Source organism: Symphalangus syndactylus, chromosome 4, assembly GCF_028878055.3.
Source record: "Symphalangus syndactylus isolate Jambi chromosome 4, NHGRI_mSymSyn1-v2.1_pri, whole genome shotgun sequence".
Taxonomy (NCBI): Eukaryota; Metazoa; Chordata; class Mammalia; order Primates; family Hylobatidae; genus Symphalangus; species Symphalangus syndactylus.
The window spans coordinates 142,074,591-142,093,868 of NC_072426.2; the positions used below are offsets into that span (position 1 = coordinate 142,074,591).

At 42.5% G+C, this 19,278-nt stretch overlaps 1 protein-coding gene and 1 pseudogene across 2 annotated transcripts in view; both read left to right on the forward strand.

Annotated features, from left to right (window-relative positions):
* Window positions 1–19,278, forward strand: part of PALLD (palladin, cytoskeletal associated protein) — a 422,857-nt gene that overhangs the window by 248,366 nt on the left and 155,213 nt on the right. The window lies entirely within an intron of this gene.
* On the forward strand, window positions 497–2,546 carry LOC129480396 (large ribosomal subunit protein uL6-like; annotated as a pseudogene).

Consider the following 19,278-nt stretch of genomic DNA (forward strand, 5'->3'; position numbering starts at 1 on the left):
CCACTGCCAAATTCTTGCCTCAGAGAAACCATAAGAGACAGTTAATGCTTATTGTTGTTCTAAGCTAATAAATTTTGGGGTAATAGGTTATGCAACAAGTACATACTATATAATAGGTATGCAATAGTATACAATAATACAGATACTTTAAAAGTCAGAAATCTAAGGATAAAAAATTCAGAGCTTTTTAAATAAGAATATTATCTCCCTTGAGTATTTAGAGCCTCTAGTAATTGTCCTTGTAGAATCTGAAGAAGGATGCAAACTTTCCTTCTTTGTTATTTAGAGAAAATGTGTAACAAAACCTATAAGAAATCACTGCTAATCTATACTTCAGAAGCCTCATCTCCTGCTAAGATTTTTGGCAAAATATCAGTGCTCTTCCATTGTGTGTGTTTAAAGTTTTAGTCATCCTTACTTAGTTAAGATGGTTATATATGAGTATACCTTTTAGTTAACTTCCTTTTGACACATGGTTTATTTCATGCCTAAGGTAATGATTGATGTTTATTCAAATGAGCTGATGTGCATGCAAGTTCCTCAGTGCTATACAGTAAAATTACTATTGACATCTTCCAGAACAAAACTGAGATAAGATCCTAATTGTGGATTTCCAAGTATTACTTTTCAAATACTGTTACATTATGCTATTATTTTCCATTCTGGTGCTTCTTAAGCTCATTACATGGTGATGATTTGTATATGGGAATAGTCTGAAGAAAAACAATTGTGTGATTTTAGATAAAATCAGGATTCAACCAAGATATGGAGTATCTCAAAGTAAAATGTGCTATTCCCATCTCACTGACTCACTCCCATCTTTCTGTTCAGTGTTTGGCTCCAAGTCCTTAAACATTCATTCAATACACACTATACAGATGTTCAAAGAATGCCTAGTGTGCATTGCTTAGGGCTCAACTGTGCTAAGCATTATTCCACACATGGGGATGGAACAATGAACAAGACAAAGGCTCTGCCCTCATGAAGTTTACATTTTAGTCTGGGAGACAGTTAATAGGAAAACAAGTATAAAACAATGTAATATGGGATATTGTTAAGTACTAAAAAGAAAAGGGTGACTGGGCGCGGTGGCTCACGTCTGTAATCCCAGTACTTTGGGAGGCCGAGGCGGGTGGATCACGAGGTCAGGAGATTGAGACCATCCTGGCTATCGTGGTGAAACGCTGTCTCTACTAAAAATACAAAAAACTTAGCCAGGCATGGTGGTGGGCACCTGTAGTCCCAGCTACTCGGGAGGCTGAGGCAGGAGAATGGCACGAACCCAGGAGGCGGAGCTTGCAGAGAGCTCACATCGCACCACTGCACTCCAGCCTGGGAGACAGAGTGAGACTCCATCTCAAAAAAAAAAAAAAAAAAAAAAAAAAAACAACAGGGTAGAGGGATGGACAATGGCTACAAAGTTGAGGGATCTAATTTAGATGGAGGTCAAGGGAGTAAAATATGGGCAGGGACTTGAATTATATAAAAAGAGCAAACCATGCAGAGATCTGGGGGAAGAACATGTCTAACAGGGAAAGGTCACGTTTTTAAGCCCTGAGTGAACAGAAGCTTGACATGTGGGAGCTTAAGAGTAAGAGATGATGAGAGAGGCTGTCGGAGTGCATAGGACATGATGGGGAAGGGGGATACAGTAGAAGATGAGATTGGAGAAATAAACAGGAAACTTGCAAGCCAGGGTAAGGACTTTGGTGTCTATTCAATGTATGATGAGAAGCCACAAGAAAATTCCAAGCAAAGAAGTTATATGATCTAATTTAATTTTTTAAATAGCACACTTGGCAGCTGCGTGAAGAATAGTCTGGAGGTAGCGAGAAAGCCAGCAAGACCCCCTGAAGGGTTACTATAGTTCAGGCCAGAAACCATGGTGGTTTGTGGGGTGGAAGTAGTTACTGGAGGCAATAAGAAGTCATGGGAGCTGCATCTGCTGCAAGAATGAAGGCTATTCTGTGATCAGACTGTCCACATTCCAGAAAATGTCGACATCACTCTGAAGGGACACAGTTCTTGTGAAAGGCCCCAGAGGAGCCCTGCAGAGGGACTTCAGTCACGTCAGTATAGAACTCGGGCTCCTTGGAAAGAAAGAGCAGAGGCTCCGGGTTGACAAATGCTGAGAAGATAGGAATTGGCTGCCATGCGTGCTATCTGTAGTCATGCACAGATGATGATCAAGGGCATTACACTGGGCTTCTGTGACAAGATGAGGTCTCTGTGTGCTCACTTCCCCATCGATGTCATTATGCAGGAGAATAGCTCTATTGCAGAAGTCAGAACTTTCTTGAGCGAAAAATATATCTGCAGGGTTCGGGTGAGCCCAGGTGTTGCTTGTTCAATATCCCAAGCTCAGAAAGATGAGTTCATCCTTAAAGGAAATGACATTGAACTTGTTTCAAATTAAGCTGCTTTGACTCAGCAAACCACAACATCTAAAAACCAGGATATCAGAACATTTTGGGATGGTATCTATGTCTCTGAAAAAGGGACAGTTCAGCAGGCTGATGAGTAAGATCTAAGAGTTGTACAGCTACAGAAACAAGATGTCAGATAACTCCTAAGACCTATTTGTGATATTTTAATAATGTAATAAAAGACAGCTATTGAAAAATAAAGTAGTGATGAGCTTTCAGGACATGAATGATGGGATTTTCTCATGGCTAGCACTCAGGATGGAAGGGAAAGAAAAGGATCGAGGATAACTATTGAGTTTTGGCCTAAGAACTGCGTGAAAAGTGGTATTATTTATGGATGTGGTGAACAGTAAGAGAGAGCAATTTGGGACGTGGAAGAGAACCAAGAGATCTGTGGCCAGGTTAAGTTTGAGGTATGTTTATAGATTTCCATATGGGAATGTCAAGCAGGCAGCTCGAAATACAAATCACAAAGATGTTGGACTCAAGCTATAAACTTGAGAGTCACCACAGGAGAAATTGTGTTTAAGGCCATGAGACTATTTGCTGTCTCTTAAGGCAGTGAATGTAAATAGAAAGAAGTTCTAAGAACCGGCCTTGAAGCACCCTAGCATTAGAGGCCGAAGGTGAAAAGGGGTACCCAGTAAGATGGAAAGCCCAGAAGAGTTTCCAGATGAGGACGACGTTTCAGGAAGAAAAGAAATGAGTGATCCATTTTATCAATGCTACACAGTGTCCAAAACAAATGAGGACTGAGAATAATCTTTTGAATTGGACAAGACGAGGTCCTGGTTGACATTCCAGGAAGGGGCAGAGACAGCAACCTGAGTGAAGTGTGTTGAAAGAATGAAAGGTAGGAAAGTAGGCACCATGAAATACAAACAGATCTTTCAAGGAATTAGCTGTGAGGACAAACAGAAAACTGATACAGTACCCAGCTGGAAATGTTGATTTCCTCAGATTTCTTATCTACAAGGTGACAAATTTTAGATAACTTCTAAATCCCAATGTATTACATTGCCAAGTCAAAAAAAACATCCTAGGGTGAGTGCCTGAAAGGCTAAATTGTGAAAAAGAGGAGTCATTACTCGGGTTGCTGATGCCCTAAATATGATGGTGTCGTTACCGACTAGGGAGGGTGCTGGCATCATTTGTGTCCAGTGCCCATGTAATGATTTGAGATGACAATGGAAACATTAAGAAATAATTTAAATCTTCTATTATGAGAACGACTCCCATTTATTAGTTTACTTATAGCCATTTCTGTGATTCAAATGAGCATTATGATTATTTTCTGACAGAAAGAACTAAATCTCAGGACAGTTCCATGTCCATCTGTAATTAGACCTCATGGCCAGAGGGCCACAACGGTGAGGTACGTGACACATCACTTCTGGGCTGCTGTAGCTGTTGGTGGCATGACGACTAAGTGAAAATGACAACGGCAATTGTAACAGATGTCATCATACCACTTTAGAATTTACAAAGCCTTTTCATAAAAATTAACATATTTAGGCCGGGTGCGGTGGCTCACGCCTATAATCCCAGCACTTCGAGAGACCGAGGTGGGAGGATCACCCGAGGTCAGGAGTTCGAGACCAGCCTGACCAACATGGCAAAACCCGTCTCTGCTAAAAATACAAAAATTAGCTGGGTGCGGTGGCACATGCCTGTGATCCCAGCTATTTAGGAGGCTGAGGCAGGAGAGTTGCCTGAACCAGGGAGCCGGAGGTTGCAGCAAGCTGAGATTACACGACTGCACTCCAGCCTGGGCAACAGAGCGAGACTTCATCTTAAAAAATAATAATAACATATTTAATCATAGGGACCATTTAAAATGCTCTTTCATTTATATTAAATTAGTTCTCCACCTCTGACAGTTTGAGTATGGTTGGCCCAGCTATCCTGATGGCTCCTTCTCGCTATTTTTTTCTTAAGTGTTTACAACTCATCAAGCTCAAGAGCTGTTGCTTTGAAGAGGATTTGAATAAGCATCTGAAACTGTTGGCTCAGATATTGATCCAACTCAAATTTCCAAAGCTGCTACCAGAATACTTTTCCCATACAGATCCAAAATGAATGTGAAATGCTGCCTGTCCTCTTTCTCCTGTCTTCCTTTCAGTGACTCCACTTTCTCTACAGTGGCCCTCCGTGTCAGGCAGCCCTTCTAAAGAATCCACTGCTTGGATGTGTGTGTTCCACACGTCGCATTCAGAAGGCACATCCATGCATCTCAGGCGTGTAGGTTCTTCAGCATGAATCATGCAAACTTGGTGAACCATAAACCTCTCCCTGTGGATATGAGTTTGTTGGTATTTTAGTCTGCTTGGAAACAGTCTGAGAAACATTAAACCCAGCTTTTTTGAGGTTAGTCCAAATTATTTTTTTAGACTAGAGAAAAAAAAATATTATGTCTCCTAAGGAAACTTGTAACCACGAACAGTAAATTTTAAATGTTTTAAAATGGTTTTTTTTTCCCCCTCCCACATCCCTCACTTGTGCATAGTTGAAATCCCTAGTTTCTCTCACCAAGAAATACGACATGCTAGACTCACAGATCCATGGGCTGGGCCTGTGCAAATGGATTTCTTAGATTAAAAGTATAAAAACAAGGCTGGGCATGGTGGCTCATGCCTGTAATCCCAGCACTTTGGGAGGCCAAGGCGGATGGATCACCTGAGGTCGGGAGTTCGAGACCAGCCTGGCCAACATGGTGAAACCCTGTCTCTACTAAAAATACAAAAAAAACTTAGCTGGGCATGGTAGCGGGCACCTGTAATCCCAGCTACTCAGGAGGCTGAGGCAGGAGGATCACTTGAACCTGGGAGGCGGAGGTTGCAGTGAGCCGAGATTGTGCCATTGCACTCCAGCCTAGGTGACAAGAGTGAGACTCCATCTCAAAAAAAAAAAAAAAAAAAAAAAAAAAAAATATATATATATATATATATATATATATATATATATATACACACAATATATGCTTCATTATACTGACCCCACCGATCTTATCCTTTCTCTACTTTTCCAGTTCAATCATCCCCTAAGTATTCATGTATAGTAGGATTTTAAAATGCACAGTACCATTTACGTGCAGAAAAGCACCTTTATTTATAAAATATGAATTCACCTTGCTCTGCTTGGCAGGAAGGTACCTAGACCTCACTCACCTATTCAAGGAAACTGAGTCACTTCCTGTTTCAAACAATTTTTCCAGGTTAACTCAATCTCTGTAGCATTTACCATACCTGGCTTCAAAGGACCCCACCCATCCATCCTTTCTTTGTTTCTTTGGGGAAAGAGGAACCTGTGAGAAGAAGAAAACCACAGGGAAATCAGACCTTGAGTTTGGAGAAGAATAAGAGAGCATTATAAAGTGATAAAACCTAAACATGGTTCATTAGGAAAGAGTGACTAAAATTCTAATCCTGTGCGGGTCCAGGATTATGAGGGAAGCAAAAAGAACGCCACTGACACTAGAATAGAATATTTCCTGCTGGGCGCAGTGGCTTATGCCCATAATCCCAGCACTTTGGGAGGTGGAGGCAGTGGATCGCTTGAACCCAGGAGTTTGAGACCAGCTGGCCAACATGGTGAAACCCCATCTTTGCTAAAAATACAAAAATTAGCCAGATGTGGTGGCACACGCCTATAATCCCAGCTACTGGGGAAGCTGAAGCATGAGAATTGCTGGAATCCAGGGGGCAGAGGTTGCAGTGAGCTGAGATGGCACCACTGCACTCCAGCCTGGGTGACAGAGACTGTCTCAAAAAAAAAAAAAAGCAAGTTATGTGCTGTCACAACTGCAAGGCATGAGGCCTCTCTCCCTCCCTGGCGTTTCCACATGGCACTTCCCCCTGTGTTTGACGTGTCAGCCTCTGTCCACATTGCAAATCTCCTCTGACTTCCAGCCTCAGTCTCTGCACAGACTCTGCCCTCCTCATCTTGGCTGCAGGGTTGTCAGGTTCTTTGGCCTTCTCATCTCACAGCCACAGGAGCGTTTGGGAACTTGTGATTCTCCCTCGTTCCCAGCTCTGGCAGTGGGTGCGGGGGGCCTAAACACAGCCAGCCCCTTGGTTACCTTACTGTGACTACCTCCTTTTGGCTCCGGGCTCGGTGACCTACTTCCAAGTACCAAATTGCAGCATGGGACTTTTCTGATTTTCACTTCCACCTCAAATCTATGAGGTTTCTATGATCTCTTTCATCTCTTCTCTTTCTCGTGAGTTACTGGGGAGTAGGGGCATACCGGGTGCCTCAGAAGGAACCCAAGTAGCAATTTCACCATAGTCTCATCCCTCCAAATTTCTCCTAAAAAATATTCCCCCAGTCCAGGATTTTTACTACTTCCCTCTGTGGAGAGAAACCCCATGTCTAACATCTGTCTCACCCAAGAGCATGCTGGAAAATTCTTTGGCTTCAGTGTCCAAAGATTGATTCTGGCTATTGAACGTCCAGCTATGGGAAACCAAGAAAAGACTTTTCTGTTTTCTCCTTCAGGTACCTGGTTCTTGAAATTGAAACCTAGACACTTATGCCTATTGTTTTACTTGTAACTTTCAAAATCTATTTTGATGTCAAAATGGAACAATGGTTTCTTGTTATCCATTGAGTTCTGCCCTTCTCAAGAAGTATGGATGGCTCAACCTCAGCAGATGGAAAGCTACAGGAAATAGGAATTACCATCTCAAGGAAAAGAAATGTGCCTTATTAGAAATGTCTGATGCATTTTTTGTTCTCAGTCATTCTTGCAACCCCAGGACGGACTTGTAAGTCAAAGTGTTTATCAATGTTAAGTTTGAACCAAAGACAAAAATCTCTGTTGTTCTTTCCTTCTTAGTAGTTCTTAAACTACTTATATATTAGAACACTGCTGTGGAGGAAGAAATATTTTTAGTTTTTCATATGGAAAAGTTTTAAGACACACATTTCCATGGAGTATATTTTTCCCACAGTGTTTTCCAAAGCCTCTGTCTTTGGCGCAGCATTTCTCCAACTGGAAGTTTCGCCAATGAGTCCCCTGTGTTCCTGTGGTCCACTGTAGGGCTACTCTGGAGTCTCTGGCTTATTAGCATGTAAAACTCGGAGATTCTTCCCCTCCAGTTAAAGTCATATCCACAGGATTTACATGAAATATATTATATATGGCACCTTTCTTTGTAAGGTAGCTAGAAAGTGGCTTTGGGAAATTTTTTTCTGAGATGGGTCTCTCTCCATCACCCAGGCTGGAGTGCAGTGGTGCAGTCTCAGCTCACTATAACCTCCGCCTCCCGGGCTCACGCGATTCTCCTGCCTCAGCCTCCTGAGTAGCTGGGACTACACGCACACGCCACCACGCCCAGCTATTTTTGTTGTTGTTGTTTGTTTTTTTGTTTTTTGTTTTGGTAGAGACGGGGTTTCACCATGTTTCCCGGGCTGATCTCAAACTCCTGGGCTCAAGTGATCCACTGCCTCCGCCTCCCAAAGTGCTGGGATTACAGGCATGAGCCACCATGCCCGGCAGGAAATATTCTATTCTTGTGTCAGTGGCATTCGTTTTGCTTCCCTTATAATCCTGGACCTGCACAGGATTAGAATTTCAGTCATTCTTTCCTAATGAACCATGTTTAGGTTTTGTCACTTTGTAATACTCTCTTATTCTTCTCCAAACTCAGTCTTATTTCCGTATGGTTTTCATTTATAAAGGAAGAAAAGAAAGGACAAGTATATTTTTAAGGATCCATTAAAAATTCATTTTGTAATAGTCATAAACATTGTGAAGTAACTTGGGACTCATACATACAAATTCTGATTATTTTAAATTGCTTCATGTGATAATTGCAAGCATTTATTGAGCATTTACATATTACTGAATTTAAAACACATAAAAACACCATTCTCAGCTGGGCACAGTGGCTCACATTTGTAATCCCAGCACTTTGGGAGCCAATGCGGGCAAATGGCTTGAGTCCAGGAGTTCGAGACCAGCCTGGCCATCATAATGGAACCCCATCTCTACTAAAAATATAAAAATGAGCCAGGTATGGTGGCATGTGCCCATCATCCCAGCTACTGGGGAGGCTGAGGTAGGAGGGTTGCCTGAGCCTGGGAGGTTGAGGTTGCAGTGAGCCAAGATTGTGCCTGTGCACTTCAGCCTGGGCAACTGGAGTGAGACCCTATCCCCCCCCCCCCGAAAAAGCCATTCTCTGGTGATCATTAAAAAGTCAGGAAACAACAGATGCTGGAGAGGATGTGGAGAAATAGGAATGCTTTTACACTGTTGGTGGGAGTGTAAATTAGTTCAACCATTGTGGAAGACAGTGTGGCGATTCCTCAAGGATCTAGAACCAGAAATACCATTTGACCCAGCAATCCCATTACTGGGTATATACTCATTGGATTATAAATCATTTTACTATAAAGACACATGCACACGTATGTTTATTGCAGTACTGTTCACAACAGCAAGACTTGGAACCAACCCAAATGCCCATCAGTGATAGACTACATAAAGAAAATGTGGCACATATACATGATGGAATACTATGCAGCCACAAAAAGGATGAATTCATGTCCTTTGCAGGGATATGGATGAAGCTGGAAACCATTATTCTCAGGAAACTAACACAGGAACAGAAAACCAAACACCACATGTTCTCACTCATAAGTGGGAGTTGAACAATGAGAATACATGGACACAGGGAGGGGAACATCACACACTGGGGCCTGTCAGGGTAGGGGGCAAAGGGAGGGAGAGCATTAGGAGAAATACCTAATGTAGCTGACAGGTTGATGGGTGCAGCAAACCACCATGGCACATGTATACCTATGTAACAAACCTGGACATTCTGCGCATGTATCCCAGAACATAAAGTATAACTTAAAAAATGCCATTCTCTACAGAATTTGATATATTTTTAATCTCAGAGCTTGAAACCAGTTACAACATTGTTTTAATATATGAAATTATTTCAGTGTCTTTCTATGAAATTTAGACCCAATCTTCAGATACCATAGAATACCTACTGTGTGCCAGGTACTCTAATTAGAATCTTCCATTTCATTGACATTTAATTCTCACAAGAACCCTGCTAAGCAGGTGGCATTATCTCCTTCCCACCTGTGAGGAAACAGAGGTTCACAGCCGTTCCACAGCCCGAAGCCTCACATGGAGTAGAGGTTGAGTAAGATCTGAAGACACATGGCACTTTTAGGCCACACAGTGTCCAAGGTATTTAAATGAAGTAGATGACTGAGTGTTTTTGAAGCCACACACTTACAGAAAAGACACTAGGAGTTGAGCAGAAGGTGTTTCCCTGGAGATGCTGCCCTGGTACCACAGCAGCAGGAAGTGGGACAAGCTGACTTCTACTCTGAGTGAGTTAAGAACCTCAGGGCTGCTCTGGGATCGAGACAGCATGAACACCAGTGCATGGAGCCATTGTACCCTGGCCATGGATTTTGTTTTAGATCAGCATCAGGTACAAAAATCCAGAACTGAAAAGAAATGAATGCAGCTCACATTCCATCAGGTCAGAAGTGACCAGGCCTCCCACAGACCTTTGTCTGTTTCCTCCCCAAGCGAGCCTCAGAGCCTTAGAAGCCCTCTCCCACATGGTCCTGTATTAAATCATGTTCTTCTAGGTCAAATAACAAGGGTCCGTTATTCATGCCTCTATTTATTTATTCATATGTTTATCTTATTCACCTACAAATATTTACTGCAGTAATATTAACCAGCATCCTTGTGGATACCAGAGTGCCACGGATATGAATATGGGAAGAAAAACCACTTAAAGAAATTCCTTTAGAGAGTATACTTACTATTTGTCTTCTTATAGATATGGGACTTTGTCAATGGTGAGTGCTCAGTAAATATTTAGCGATGAATAAAATGAATAAACATATTAATGAATAGAGGAGTGAGTAATGGACCCTTGTTACTTGAGCTAAGAGAACATAATTTAATACAGGACCACTTTCTATCATTTTCCTATAAGTAATATATTTCTATATTACATATGATAGTTTGATATAAAATATATTTTATAAATAAATCACCTCTAGACTGGAAAATTCACTCTATGTTGGCCCTTAGGAACATTTCAAAAAATTTTTTTAGAAACAGGATCTTGCTGTGTTGTCCAGGCCAGAGCACAATAGCTATTCACAGGTGCAATCATAGCACACTACAGCCTCAAATTCCCAGGCTCAAGAGATTCTCTCACCGCAGCCTCCAGAGTAGCTCCGACTACAGATGTGTGCCACTATGCCCAACTTTTAGAGTTTTTTTTTTCTGGCTCAGAAAAAAATCCCTCTCAGTATGTTTATTCCAAACCCTTTCTAACAGGTCTGCATGCGTTAGGCAAAAAGACAGCTTCTCAGATTCTTCTCAGATTCAAAGATTTATCTCTTTGAGATTCATCTCCAACACTTGCTTAGAGATGACCGTACCATCTCTAAGCAAGTTTTCTTTTCTCTCTAACCTGCTCCTTTGGTTCCCACACCTCTCTTGGCTCCAGGTGTCAATAAACATCACCTTCATCATCTCTTTCCATTGCCTCCTCCTGGTCACAGCATGCTGAGTGAGCTTCACTTAAAGCCTCACTTTTGCGTCAGATAACTTTTTCTTGTTTGAATTGAGGGTTTATACACTGCCCAATACACCATTCCCAATGTAAACAGGAAAGAACATGATTTCTTTGTAGTAGGTAGCCTCCCCTCTAGGTCTTCTGTTACAATGTGATGGTTATCAGGCTTAGGAATCAGAAAAAGTTATTCTGAATCTAATCTCTAGTCCTTAGCTTTAACCTGGGCAAGTTATTGCCATCATCTGAAAAATGAAGATAAAAATAATGATGAACAAATGAGATCACGTATGTAAAACATACAGCACAATATTTGAAAATAGAGAAGGTTTAGTAAATGGAAGTGATGATACTGAAGGAGGGAGAAGGAAAAACAGAGTAGAAGAAGAAGAGGAGAAAATTGGTAAATAATGAGTAGCTATCTTGAGAGACACAGAGCGTGGCCCAGAGGACATGAGAGATTAGGAATTGCTGCATTTTATAGGGAAAGGGAACACAAGGGTAGGAATGTACTGGAAATTCTATCCAAAGAGGACTCAAGGTAATGCAAGTTAGAATGGGTACTTGCGAGTATGGGATGACCTCAGAGCCAAGGTGACATTACATCCCATTGTCACCCACTTCACAATGTGGTCTTAATTTAGCTACATGTTCATGGACAAGAAGTTCAGAGCCAGCTCACACTGCAGAACTGGGTTCTGGTTTTATAAGCTAACTTACTGTTTGCCACAGATTGTAATCTCTTTCCCAAAGACCAGACATACCAGGAGCCAGAAAGTAGCTTTTAATTAATGAATTTGTCATCTGCAGCTCAGTAGCAATGAGGGAAATCCTGTGCCATACATTCTTTTAAGTGTAGATTCAGGATCTAGATATGTACTAGTGAGGTCAGCAATTCAGCCCTTTACCTCTGATTGTGGGCCAAATAAATGGCTGAATTACTCATGGGGGTGTGGATTTTGTTAAGTGTGCTGGGTAGGGGTTGGGAGGAAGAGAAGAGGGTGTGTCTTTCTTGGCATAGGCCAAAATGAATGAAAATGCTTTGAATGTTATTATAATCTATTCAGTGACCATGTCCAGGTGGCTTTCTGCCACGGCTCTGGGCACACCCATATGGACTTAGTCCCTTTCTGTAGGGATTTCACAGTTTCTGGTTGGCAGAGTAAGGACCAAAGCAGGAAGATTATCTTCCCCACCCAACACACCCCTGAATCCTGCCAAATGTGAGGTGTGGGAGTGAGAATATCAATGCAATAATACCAATAGTAACCACAATAGGTTCTTAAGAAACTGGAAAAGGGTACTAAGAAGTTTTTTCCACCTTTTTTTATATGCCCACCATTCCTCCTAAGTTCCTAGACTTCTCGGCAGCTCTGCCTACGGAGTAGCCATTGTTTTACTCCTTTACTTTCTTAATAAACTTGCTTTCACTTAAAAAATAATAAGTTCCTAGACTTCTCTTTAGTGAATACTAGAGCTCTCCCTGAAAGAACCCACATTTTCAGGTCACTTCCCAAAACTCAAATGGTAGTGTCATGGACTTGAAAGCAGTCTTAGGGACTGTCCATTCCAACATTCTGCCCATCACAGACATTCCCTGGGAGCACCCAAGGCAGGCGGTCGTCCAGTCTGTGAATGGACACATGCAGAGATGGACAGCCTGCTTCCTGAGTAGGCCAAGCCATGATGGGCATCTGTAGTGGCTGCAAGACAGCATAATGAGGGGGAAAGAGTATAAGATTTGGAGGCATGGGAATTGGTTCAGTGCTTGTTCTTCCACTGACCAGCTGAACGACCTTGGGGAGAAGTCACTGCGCCTTAGAATGAGTCACTTATCAACTATGAAGCTGTTGGCTATGATCTCAGTCATTCTAGCAATAACATGGTCATTTAAAGTTGTTTTTCTATGTCTAGCCAAAACTGGCCTCTCTGTAACTGCCAGCTATTGGTGTTAGTTCTAATTTTGAGAAATGTAGAGGATGGGTCTTATCTTATTGGTGTGGCAGCTCATCAAGTATTTGAAGATGGCTGCAATGACCCTGTAAGTTATCTCTTCTTTAGTATAAACATCTCAAGATACTGTAAATCTTCCTTTTATGACTTGGCTTTCAGAAATCTTCCTCCTCCTGACAGTCCTCTTCCAGACAGACTCAACTCTTTAAATTATGGTCCCTAGAACTGGATGCAACATTTCACAACCGGCCAAATAAGAGCCCAGGAAGTACTGGGACTGTAACAACCCAACCCTCCACCACTACCTCTGCCCTTCATCTAGACCCTGTGCTGCTTTTCTCTGAAGTTTGCCTTTGCGTTAGTTATTTCAGCCTCCATCGTCATCTCGTGCCACAGACCGTGCTTGTGGTTGGGTACAGCCACCAGGCCCTTACACGCGACCTGCTCTCTCCAGCCAGTTCTCCCCTGTTCTGGACAAACACATTGAATGATTTCCCCCTTTTCACTATACAGTTAATATATATGCATAGTAATGTACAAAGCTGAACAATAGCTACCCAAATTGCAGTATCCAGAGATAACATTGTTAACTTAGGCTAATATCAGTAAATTATTTTTAATAAAAATGTCAGTATTCATGGTTTTCCTTACATACTGAGGTTTATTTACTCCCTGTCTCTGATTTTTTTTTTTTCCCCCGAGACAGAGTTTCCCTCTTGTTGCCCAGGCTGGCGTGCAGTGGTGCGATCTCAGCTCACCACAACCTCCACCTCCTGGGTTCAAGCGATTCTCCTGCCTCAGCCTCCCAAGTAGCTGGGATTACAGGGATGTACCACCACACCTGGCTAATTTTGTATTTTTAGTAGAGACGGGGTTTCTCTATGTTGGTTAGGCTGGTCTCAAACTCCCGACCTCAGGTGATCCGCCTGCCTCGGCCTCCCAAAGTGCTGGGATTACAGGCATGAGCCACTGCGCCCAGCCTCTGATCTTATATCATTCCTCTTACCCTCAGTGGAAGACCTCAGTCCAAGGCTGGCTTTCACCCCTACACCAGCCCATCTTTCCAGCCTTGTCTCCACCATTGCCCACCTGTTACCCATACCCACCATGGTTCAGACTTCCATACTCCCTGCAAGCTCCTAGAATCTTCCCTCATCTCCCCCATTTGACATTTTGGAAAACCTCCTGTTCATCCTTCAAGACGTAGTTCAAATGTTACCTCTTCCATGAAGTTTACCCGACTTCCTCTCCCATCCCCATTCCATTGGAATCCCCGGTTCTCTTATCTATATTTCTGTTGATCTTTGATACCACTCTTTTATAACACATGAGATTGTAATTAATTGGATGCACCTAACCACAATCAAGTCCTACCCTGGGAGCCACAATATCGTTGGGCAAACTTTAGTTTGTCCAAACTATAGCATATAAAAGCCGTGTCAAAAAAAGAAAAGCTAAAACATCTGCTCTACCTGTGAGTGCTCTTCTTTGAATGTTCACATTAATTACCCTGAACCTGGAACACTTTGCTTTAAGACATGGATGATCAGATGGTGGAATAAAGGTCAAGATGAAGGATGGAGGGAGGAAATAAAGATATGTTCTATTTAATAGGTTCAGGGCAATTAGTTTCAGAAAAGTTTCTTACATTTATATACTACGTGCATGACTATATGCATATGATCTATTTACTAAAATTGTTTTCATTCAGCCTGTGTCACATAGACCCAGTTTATTTTTGGAGAGCATAGACTAACATAAAAAATAAATAAATCTGGCCATGGCAGCTAATTTGAATGGTATGTTTTTTCTTTTGTTTTTTTGAGATGGAGTCTTGCTCTGTCACCAGGCTGGAGTGCAGTGATGCCATCTCAGCTCACTGCAACCTCCGCCTCCCAGGTTCAAGCAATTCCCATGCCGCAGCCTCCTGAGTAGCTGGGGCTACAGGCACGCACCACCATGCCCAGCTATTTTTTGTATTTTAGTAGAGATGGAGTTTCACCATGTTGGCCGGGATGGTCTTGATCTGATCTCGTGATCCGCCTGCATCGGCCTCCCTAAGTACTGGGATTACAGACATGAGCCACCGCCCGGCCGGTATGTGTTTTATTTGAGTGTGTATTGGTGACTTTTCCAGTGAAGAACATTCATTGTATCCCAGTCAAATATTAAAAATAAGCTGTTCTCCTGGCTTCTATAAATCAGATTTCCACGCACACAATCCTGGAAGAGTGTGTCTATGCACATGCCTGCCCTGGAGCTATCCGTTAGAACTGTCCTCACGGTGACGTGGAAAAATTGGCCTCGTCTGTATAAGGTCTCGTCTTTAGAGAGAGGAGAAAGGATTGGGAATTTCAGGCTTGAATCTCTCAAAGTGCAAAGTTTGAAAGGTTGAGATCGAGCACAGAGTCTGGGAACTCTGTGTCTCCGCCTTGGTCTGTGAGAGATGGGGCCGGGCTGGTCTCAAAGCTGTTGCCTAGAACTCACCCGTGGGCTGATGTTACCCTTTTGAACTCTCCCTGCCTGCTACAATTCTTCTCTGCTCTATCATGGGTCCCAGGACAGTTTCTGCTCCAGACTGTCTGAGGAGCTTAGGGAACTCTGAAAGGAAACCTTTTAAGTCTGCTTTTCTTGAGAATGCTAAACCTGCAAAACTTGGCCAGACATCACATTGGGTCTCCCTCTGCGGTGACTCAGAAATCTCAAGGAGAGCAGGAAAATCTAAAGGAGCACTCATAATGTTGAAAGGGCCAGAGGGCAGGAGGGATGAAATTTGTATTTCCATTGAGTGGGTGATATTTTTCATTTCAAAGCCCAATGTAAAATCTTGCTGTTTTTTAGTTATCTACAGATTGAGAATATAAACACTGCTATTAAAATATTTCCTCTCTCCCAAATGAGGCCGTGCACAAATTTCCTTCTATGTGCAGAGCCTTCAGCATCATCCATACTAAGCACAGGCAGACATCCAAATCTACTCTTTTTACTTGAAGGGAAATGGTGCTATCTCTGTAGGATACAGAGGCTGGGGGAAAGGAAGAGAGGGGTCTTGGAAGGTCAAGGCTGAGTTGGGGGAGAGGGCAACATTAATAGGTCAGGAAAGGCAAACCAATTACAATGATTTCTTTCTATCACTAGTGACATCTACTCTGGAAACGGTTGTTTAAGGTTATGCCCTTTCTGGTAAGATTCAGACTTGGATTACTTAAGCTTAGTTAAAAGAATTTGCTAGCACTTTAAATGTTGGATTGCTGTTGAGAATAGAAAAGCCTGTCTCCCTTCAGGCAAGGTCCTGCCCTGTGTTTTTGTGTGTACCCCTCCGCCCTGAGAATAGCTGGGCTATTGGAGGTTCACACAGTCAATAACCAGTGGGCTGCACCCGTGGGTAGCTCTCCAGTGCTGCCTGCTCATTTAACAGGTCCTTATGGAGATGAGCCTGATACGCAAGTGCTGGCGATCTTCAGGACAAACCCAATAAAAGGAGAGAAGCTAAGCTTGGCTTCTAACCTTCCTGGGAGAAGGAAGTGTCTCTGGTTTTCATAGGGCACTCAAATCTTTTCTGTACTTCTGTCTTTTCCCATTGAAGATGGGATTGTTCTACCCTCTCCAAAGTCAGCCCTGAACCAAGGAGTTTTCCATGACTTTCTGTGACCATCAACATTCAACTGATGCCTGTTTCCTATACACTTCAGAGACAGCCAGAGCTTCACGAGCCAATTAACACATTCCTAAGAATCAAAACTTAGTTTCTGGGCTGGGCGCCATGGCTCACACCTGTAATCCCAGCACTTTGGGAGGCTGAGACGGGTGGATCACTTGAAGCCAGGAGTTCAAGATCATCCTGGCCAACATGGCAAAACCCCGTTTCTACTAAAAATACAAAAACTTAGCTGGGCATGGGAGTGGGCACTTGTAGTCCCAACTACTTGGAAGGCTGAGGCAGGTGAATCACTTGAAGCCAGGAGGCAGAGGTTGCGGTGGCCAAGATCGCACCACTGCATTCCAGCCTGGGCAACAGAGCAAGAATCCATCTCAAAAAAAAACCTTAGTTTCTGAAACCCAGAATGCAAATACGTATTCCTCCAAAGGTCTCAATGTTCTTATCTCAAAATACACATTTTATTGCTTTTGAAATACATGATTATCTTATCCCTTTGGCATGAATTTGTACGAATCCTTAGATTTAAGTATGTAAAATATAATAAAAACAAAAGTGTGTGAATACCCGCTACTGCAAGGTTATGCAAGCCTAATATTCAAAGCATGACATATTAAATATTATACTTTCAAGACAATTAGAACATGAACACATGTATACCGTCTTTGCCTCAACTTCAAAAATGCACAGTTGTTGGGAGCCTGGAAGAGACATTCAGGAACGGGCCTCAACAAGCCTTGCTGTGGTGTGGTCCTGCTTATCTGACTGTTGCTCATTAATGTCCCTTCCTGGAGGCATAGAAGGCAGGTACCCATACATTCACACCCACAGAAATGTCACCTCATTCCCCAAAGACTGCCAGGCTGGGCATTGACCTTCACTTAAGCAGGGCATCAGTGTGGTATGGTCTCCCTGCTGGAAGTGGAATTGTTTCTAACTCTGGGTGCCCACACCGTAGAGGGCTTGTCTACACTTGGTCCAAGCCATCACCCCCCAAACACACCCAGCTCTTTACCACCTGATTCCCTCAGGGCCACTCTCCTTCCCTCTGCCAGCACCCGTTGGTTGTAGCTTTGGGGACCCTGGATGTTTGAAAGTTTCATTTGTCCACAATCCAGGTATAAGTCCCCCTTCCCTGGATGCTAGGGAGGGCAGCAGCAGCATGTCGTTGTCACTCAACTTGCTAATCAAGAGAGAACCCCTGAAGGAGTATTTAGGCAATAAGAGGGGTAGTATATATTTTTGTAAATAGAAACTTGTTTTCTATTAATAATTAAACCATTTTTCTGATAGCAAAATCATCAGCACAGGCATACTCTATCCATTTATGGTTGGTTAACACACAGAACCTCTTCTACTGAGTAGGGTTAATAATACTTAGTATGTGCCTAGCATTCAACACTCACAACAGCCTTGCGAAATAGGACTATTTTTATTCCCATTTTACAGATAAGGAAACAGAGACCAGAGGTGCAATAACTTTCTTAAAACGACTAGAGTGAGCAAGTGACAGCTAGGACTTGAACACAGGCTGTTGGCCTTCAGGATCCAGGCTCCTAACACCATGCACCAAAGCCAAGTCAGTGCCAAAGTTATTCCATACAACGGCACTTGTTTTCTCACTTTTCAATGTTCATGTTATCTCTGCTCTTATTTTCATCTTCATTACACCTCCCCTTACATGTATTTGCAAGTCTCTCACTTTGCAAAATGGAGCTGATAATTACTAAACCTCCTCAAAAAAAGCACAAACAGCCCCAGAGTGATGATGCCCAAAACTTAAATGACCACAGCAACCAGTGCCATGCCAATGAGTTTTGGAGCTGAGCTTTGGTCTTGTCCATAGAAGCTTTTAAGTTAAAAGCTTATAAATAGAGGGTTTCTGTATTCTGTGAATGACAGAGGTACATAGTTCCAATTGTATTCTGTATTACGTGTATGTGCCCTCATTGCATAAACGTGCCTGAAGCCGTAGTGGAGGCCAGCTTCTTGAAAGCAAAAAACACGCATCCCATTCATCTCTGTATTTCCAGGGCTCAGCACTAGTGGGTGCTCAATAAATATACTGAATGAATGAATAAAAGTATTACTGCAAAGATCAGTAAGTCCCATGCCAAAAAAGAAAGGAGGGAAGGAAGGAGTGAGTAAGGAATGAAAAGAGAAAGAGGGAAAGAGGGAAGGATGGTGAGCCTCTTCAGAAAGACAGCCGCTCATGCATGCTGTCTTGGGCCTGGCGTGGGTCACTGGCTGGACGTTTAATGGGTTTACATCATTCCTTAACTGTCATTGTTTCAAAATGAGGCATCTCTGATGGCTCCATGCTGGCTTGTCTCTTTCCGCCTATGACATTCTCTCAAGAGTTTAGAGTAGGAGAGGATTTTAGAACATGATGGTAACAAGTAAAATTAGCATTGTTTGGACTCCAGGTACCTGTTTGGAATTATATTGTTTAGAATATAACAATAACAATGAAATTAAATTGTTGTCTTAAAGTGAATAACTGTAAAGCCATGTGTGATCTGAACACCCGAGCCTGCCCTTATCTATCAAAATCCTGGTGTCTGAAGAAGTCCAAAATGAAAACACACTCTGAACAGATTTGCAGCAGGAGCTTCCACCAGGTTTTCATCATGGCAAGCCCTAGAAATAGTCTGGACTACAAGCAGGTCTTTTTAAA